The sequence below is a fragment of the Taudactylus pleione genome, unplaced genomic scaffold (genome assembly GCF_031769625.1).
Source record: "Taudactylus pleione unplaced genomic scaffold, aTauple2 ptg000967l, whole genome shotgun sequence".
NCBI classification, from domain to species: Eukaryota; Metazoa; Chordata; class Amphibia; order Anura; family Myobatrachidae; genus Taudactylus; species Taudactylus pleione.
Window position 1 is genome coordinate 6,740,001 of NW_028285368.1, and position 5,000 is coordinate 6,745,000.

Genomic DNA, 5,000 nt, shown 5'->3' on the forward strand with positions numbered 1-5,000 from the left:
TTATACTGCCATAACATTCTTTTCTATTACATTTTACATTTAATTTTTTCAACTTATCAATGAATTTACTTGACTAAAGAAGTAAAAGAGGTCTAAAGTTAATGTTTTTGAGCAACTACAGCCAAACCAAACTGGATATGCCCAATCTCGTCTGTTCTTGGAAGCTATGCAGTGTTGGGCTTGGTTAGTACTTGGATGGGAGACCACCTGGGAATACCAGATGCTGTAGGTAATTTTATACTGACATAACATTCTTTTCTATTACATTTTACATTTAATTTTTTCAACTTATCAATGAATTTACTTGAGTTAAGAAGTAAAAGAGGTCTAAAGTTAATGTTTTTGAGCATCTACAGCCAAACCAAACTGGACATGCCTAATCTCGTCTGATCTTGGAAGCTATGCAGTATTGGACCTGGTTAGTACTTGGATGGGAGACCACCTGGGAATACCAGGTGCTGTAGGCAATTTTATACTGCCATAACATTCTTTTCTATTACATTTTACAATTAATTTTTTCAACTTATCAATGAATTTACTTGAGTTAAGAAGTAAAAGAGGTCTAAAGTTAATGTTTTTGAGCTCCTATAGCCAAACCACACTGGACATGCCCAATTTTGTCTGATCTTGGAAGCTATGCAGTGTTGGGCCTGGTTAGTACTTGGATGGGAGACCACCTGGGAATACCAGGTGCTGTAGGTAATTTTATACTGCCATGACATTCTTTTCTATTACATTTTACATTTAATTTTTTCAACTTATCAATGAATTTACTTGAGTTAAGAAGTAAAAGAGGTCTAAAGTTAATGTTTTTGAGCTCCTATAGCCAAACCACACTGGACATGCCCAATTTTGTCTGATCTTGGAAGCTATGCAGTGTTGGGCCTGGTTAGTACTTGGATGGGAGACCACCTGGGAATACCAGGTGCTGTAGGTAATTTTATACTGCCATGACATTCTTTTCTATTACATTTTACATTTAATTTTTTCAACTTATCAATGAATTTACTTGAGTTAAGAAGTAAAAGAGGTCTAAAGTTAAAGTTTTTGAGCACCTACAGCCAAACCACACTGGACATGCCCAATCTCATCTGATCTTAGAAGCTGTGCAGTGTTGGGCTTGGATAATACTTGGATGGGAGACCACCTGGGATTACCAGATGCTGTAGGTAATTTTATACTGACATAACATTCTTTTCTATTACATTTTACATTTAATTTTTTCAACTTATCAATGAATTTACTTGAGTTAAGAAGTAAAAGAGGTCTAAAGTTAATGTTTTTGAGCACCTACAGCCAAACCACCCTGGACATGCCCAATCTCATCTGATCTTGGAAGCTATTCAGTTTTGGGCCTGGTTAGTACTTGGATGGGAGACCACCTGGGAATACCAGGTGCTGTAGGTAATTTTATACTGCCATGACATTCTTTTCTATTACATTTTACATTTAATTTTTTCAACTTATCAATGAATTTACTTGAGTTAAGAAGTAAAAGAGGTCTAAAGTTAAAGTTTTTGAGCACCTACAGCCAAACCACACTGGACATGCCCAATCTCATCTGATCTTAGAAGCTGTGCAGTGTTGGGCTTGGATAGTACGTGGATGGGAGACCACCTGGGATTACCAGATGCTGTAGGTAATTTTATACTGACATAACATTCTTTTCTATTACATTTTACATTTAATTTTTTCAACTTATCAATGAATTTACTTGAGTTAAGAAGTAAAAGAGGTCTAAAGTTAATGTTTTTGAGCACCTACAGCCAAACCACCCTGGACATGCCCAATCTCATCTGATCTTGGAAGCTATTCAGTTTTGGGCCTGGTTAGTACTTGGATGGGAGACCACCTGGGAATACCAGGTGCTGTAGGTAATTTTATACTGCCATAACATTCTTTTCATTTACATTTTATAATAAATTTTTTAAACTTATCAATGAATTTACTTGAGTTAAGAAGTAATAGAGGTCTAAAGTTAATGTTTTTGAGCACCTACAGCCAAACCACACTGGACATGCCCAATCTCATTTGATCTTGGAAGCTATGCAGTGTTGGGCCTGGTTAGTCCTTGGGTAGGAGACCACCTGGGAATACCAGGTGCTGTTGGTAATTTTAAACTGCCATAACATTCTTTTCTATTACATTTTACATTTCATTTTTAAACTTATCAATGAATTTACTTGAGTTAAGAAGTAAAAGAGGACTAAAGTTAATGTTTTTGAGCACCTACAGCCAAACCACACTGGACATGCCCAATCTCGTCTGATCTTGGAAGCTATGCAGTGTTGGGCCTGGTTAGTACTTGGATGGGAGACCACCTGGGAATACCAGGTGCTGTATGTAATTTTATTCAGCCATAACATTCTTTTCTATTACATTTTACATTAAATTTTTTCAACTTATCAATGAATTTACTTGAGTTAAGAAGTAAAAGAGGTCTAAAGGTAATGTTTTTGAGCACCTACAGCCAAACCACACTGGGCATGCCCAATCTCATCTGATCTTGGAAGCTATGTAGTGTTGGGCCTGGTTAGTACTTGGATGGGAGACCACCTGGTAATACCATTTGCTGTAGGTAATTTTATACTGCCATAACATTCTTTTCTGTTACATTTTACATTTCATTTTTAAACTTATCAATGAATTTACTTGAGTTAAGAAGTAAAAGAGGTCTAAAGTTAAAGTTTTTGAGCACCTACAGCCAAACCACACTGGACATGCCCAATCTAATCTGATCTTGGAAACTGTGCAGTGTTGGTCTTGGTTAGTACTTGGATGGGAGACCACCTGGGAATACCAGGTGCTGTAGGTAATTTTATACTGACATAACATTCTTTTCTATTACATTTTACATTTAATTTTTTCAACTTATCAATGAATTTACTTGAGTTAAGAAGTAAAAGAGGTCTAAAGTTAATATTTTTGAGCACCTACAGCCATAACCAAACTGGACATGCCCAATTTGGTCTGATCTTGGAAGCTATGCAGTATTGGGCCTGGTTAGTACTTGGATGAGAGACCACCTGGGAATACCAGGTGCTGTAGGTAATTTTATACTGCCATAACATTCTTTTCTATTACATTTTACAATTAATTTTTTCAACTTATCAATGAATTTACTTGAGTTAAGAAGTAAAAGAGGTCTAAAGTTAATTTTTTTGAGCTCCTATAGCCAAACCACACTGGACATGCCCAATCTCGTCTGATCTTGGAAGCTATGCAGTGTTGGGCCTGGTTAGTACTTGGATGGGAGACCACCTGGAAATACTAGGAGCTGTAGTTAATTTTATACTGCCATAACATTCTTTTCTATTACATTTTACATTTAATTTTTTCAACTTATCAATGAATTTACTTGAGTTAAGAAGTAAAAGAGGTCTAAAGTTAATTTTTTTGAGTGCCTACAGCCAAACCACACTGGACATGCCCAATCTCGTCTGCTCTTGGAAGCTATGCAGTGTTGGGCCAGGTTAGTACTTGGATGGGAGACCACCTGGGAATACCAGGAGCTGTAGGTAATTTCATACTGCCATAACATTCTTTTCTGTTACATTTTACATTTCATTTTTAAACTTATCAATGAATTTACTTGAGTTAAGAAGTAAAAGAGGTCTAAAGTTAAAGTTTTTGAGCACCTACAGCCAAACCACACTGGACATGCCCAATCTCATCTGATCTTGGAAGCTGTGCAGTGTTGGGCTTGGTTAGTACTTGGATGGGAGACCACCTGGGAATACCAGATGCTGTATGGAATTTTATACTGACATAACATTCTTTTCTATTACATTTTACATTTAATTTTTTCAACTTATCAATGAATTTACTTGAGTTAAGAAGTAAAAGAGGTCTAAAGTTAATGTTTTTGAGCACCTACAGCCAAACCACCCTGGACATGCCCAATCTCGTCTGATCTTGGAAGCTATTCAGTGTTGGGCCTGGTTAGTACTTGGATGCGAGACCACCTGGGAATACCAGGTGCTGTAGGTAATTTTATACTGCCATAACATTCTTTTCTATTACATTTTACAATTAATTTTTTCAACTTATCAATGAATTTACTTGAGTTAAGAAGTAATAGAGGTCTAAAGTCAATGTTTTTGAGCACCTACAGCCAAACCACACTGGACATGCCCAATATCGTCTGATCTTGGAAGCTATGCAGTGTTGGGCCTGGTTAGTACTTGGATGGGAGACCACCTGGGAATACCAGGAGCTGTAGGTAATTTTATACTGCCATAACATTCTTTTCTGTTACATTTTACATTTCATTTTTTCAACTTATCAATAGAATGTACTTGAGTTAAGAAGTAAAAGAGGTCTAAACTTAATGTTTTTGAGCACCTACAGCCAAACCACACTGGGCATGCCCAATCTCGTCTGATCTTGGAAGCTATTCAGTGTTGGGCCTGGTTAGAACTTGGATGGGAGACCACCTGGGAATACCAGGTGCTGTAGGTAATTTTATACTGCCAAAACATTCTTTTCTATTACATTTTACATTTAATTTATTCAACTTATCAATGAATTTACTTGAGTAAAGAAGTAAAAGAGGTCTAAAGTTAAAGTTTTTGTGCACCTACAGCCAAACCACACTGGACATGCCCAATCTCATCTGATCTTGGAAGCTATGCAGTGTTGGGCCTGGTTAGTACTTGGATAGGAGACCACCTGGGAATACCAGGTGCTGTTGGTAATTTTAAACTGCCATAACATTCTTTTCTATTACATTTTACATTTCATTTTTAAACTTATCAATGAATTTACTTGAGTTAAGAAGTAAAAGAGGACTAAAGTTAATGTTTTTGAGCACCTACAGCCAAACCACACTGGACATGCCCAATCTCGTCTGATCTTGGAAGCTATGCAGTGTTGGGCCTGGTTAGTACTTGGATGGGAGACCACCTGGGAATACCAGGTGCTGTATGTAATTTTATTCAGCCATAACATTCTTTTCTATTACATTTTACATTAAATTTTTTCAACTTATCAATGAATTT

The 5,000-nt window shown here is 36.7% G+C and overlaps 21 pseudogenes; all 21 read left to right on the plus strand.

The window, feature by feature from the left end:
• The first annotated feature begins 113 nt into the window (after positions 1-113).
• LOC148459715 (5S ribosomal RNA) lies at positions 114-232 on the plus strand (annotated as a pseudogene).
• Positions 233-348: 116 nt separating this feature from the next.
• On the plus strand, positions 349-467 carry LOC148459716 (5S ribosomal RNA; annotated as a pseudogene).
• Positions 468-583: 116 nt separating this feature from the next.
• On the plus strand, positions 584-702 carry LOC148459717 (5S ribosomal RNA; annotated as a pseudogene).
• A 116-nt stretch (positions 703-818) lies between these two features.
• Positions 819-937, plus strand: LOC148459718 (5S ribosomal RNA; annotated as a pseudogene).
• A 116-nt stretch (positions 938-1,053) lies between these two features.
• On the plus strand, positions 1,054-1,172 carry LOC148459719 (5S ribosomal RNA; annotated as a pseudogene).
• Positions 1,173-1,288: 116 nt separating this feature from the next.
• LOC148459720 (5S ribosomal RNA) lies at positions 1,289-1,407 on the plus strand (annotated as a pseudogene).
• Positions 1,408-1,523: 116 nt separating this feature from the next.
• LOC148459721 (5S ribosomal RNA) lies at positions 1,524-1,642 on the plus strand (annotated as a pseudogene).
• Positions 1,643-1,758: 116 nt separating this feature from the next.
• LOC148459722 (5S ribosomal RNA) lies at positions 1,759-1,877 on the plus strand (annotated as a pseudogene).
• Positions 1,878-1,993: 116 nt separating this feature from the next.
• On the plus strand, positions 1,994-2,112 carry LOC148459723 (5S ribosomal RNA; annotated as a pseudogene).
• A 115-nt stretch (positions 2,113-2,227) lies between these two features.
• On the plus strand, positions 2,228-2,346 carry LOC148459724 (5S ribosomal RNA; annotated as a pseudogene).
• A 116-nt stretch (positions 2,347-2,462) lies between these two features.
• Positions 2,463-2,581, plus strand: LOC148459725 (5S ribosomal RNA; annotated as a pseudogene).
• Positions 2,582-2,696: 115 nt separating this feature from the next.
• On the plus strand, positions 2,697-2,815 carry LOC148459726 (5S ribosomal RNA; annotated as a pseudogene).
• A 116-nt stretch (positions 2,816-2,931) lies between these two features.
• LOC148459727 (5S ribosomal RNA) lies at positions 2,932-3,051 on the plus strand (annotated as a pseudogene).
• Positions 3,052-3,167: 116 nt separating this feature from the next.
• On the plus strand, positions 3,168-3,286 carry LOC148459728 (5S ribosomal RNA; annotated as a pseudogene).
• A 116-nt stretch (positions 3,287-3,402) lies between these two features.
• Positions 3,403-3,521, plus strand: LOC148459729 (5S ribosomal RNA; annotated as a pseudogene).
• Positions 3,522-3,636: 115 nt separating this feature from the next.
• On the plus strand, positions 3,637-3,755 carry LOC148459730 (5S ribosomal RNA; annotated as a pseudogene).
• Positions 3,756-3,871: 116 nt separating this feature from the next.
• On the plus strand, positions 3,872-3,990 carry LOC148459731 (5S ribosomal RNA; annotated as a pseudogene).
• A 116-nt stretch (positions 3,991-4,106) lies between these two features.
• Positions 4,107-4,225, plus strand: LOC148459732 (5S ribosomal RNA; annotated as a pseudogene).
• A 117-nt stretch (positions 4,226-4,342) lies between these two features.
• Positions 4,343-4,461, plus strand: LOC148459733 (5S ribosomal RNA; annotated as a pseudogene).
• A 116-nt stretch (positions 4,462-4,577) lies between these two features.
• On the plus strand, positions 4,578-4,696 carry LOC148459734 (5S ribosomal RNA; annotated as a pseudogene).
• A 115-nt stretch (positions 4,697-4,811) lies between these two features.
• On the plus strand, positions 4,812-4,930 carry LOC148459735 (5S ribosomal RNA; annotated as a pseudogene).
• The last annotated feature ends 70 nt before the right edge of the window (positions 4,931-5,000 follow it).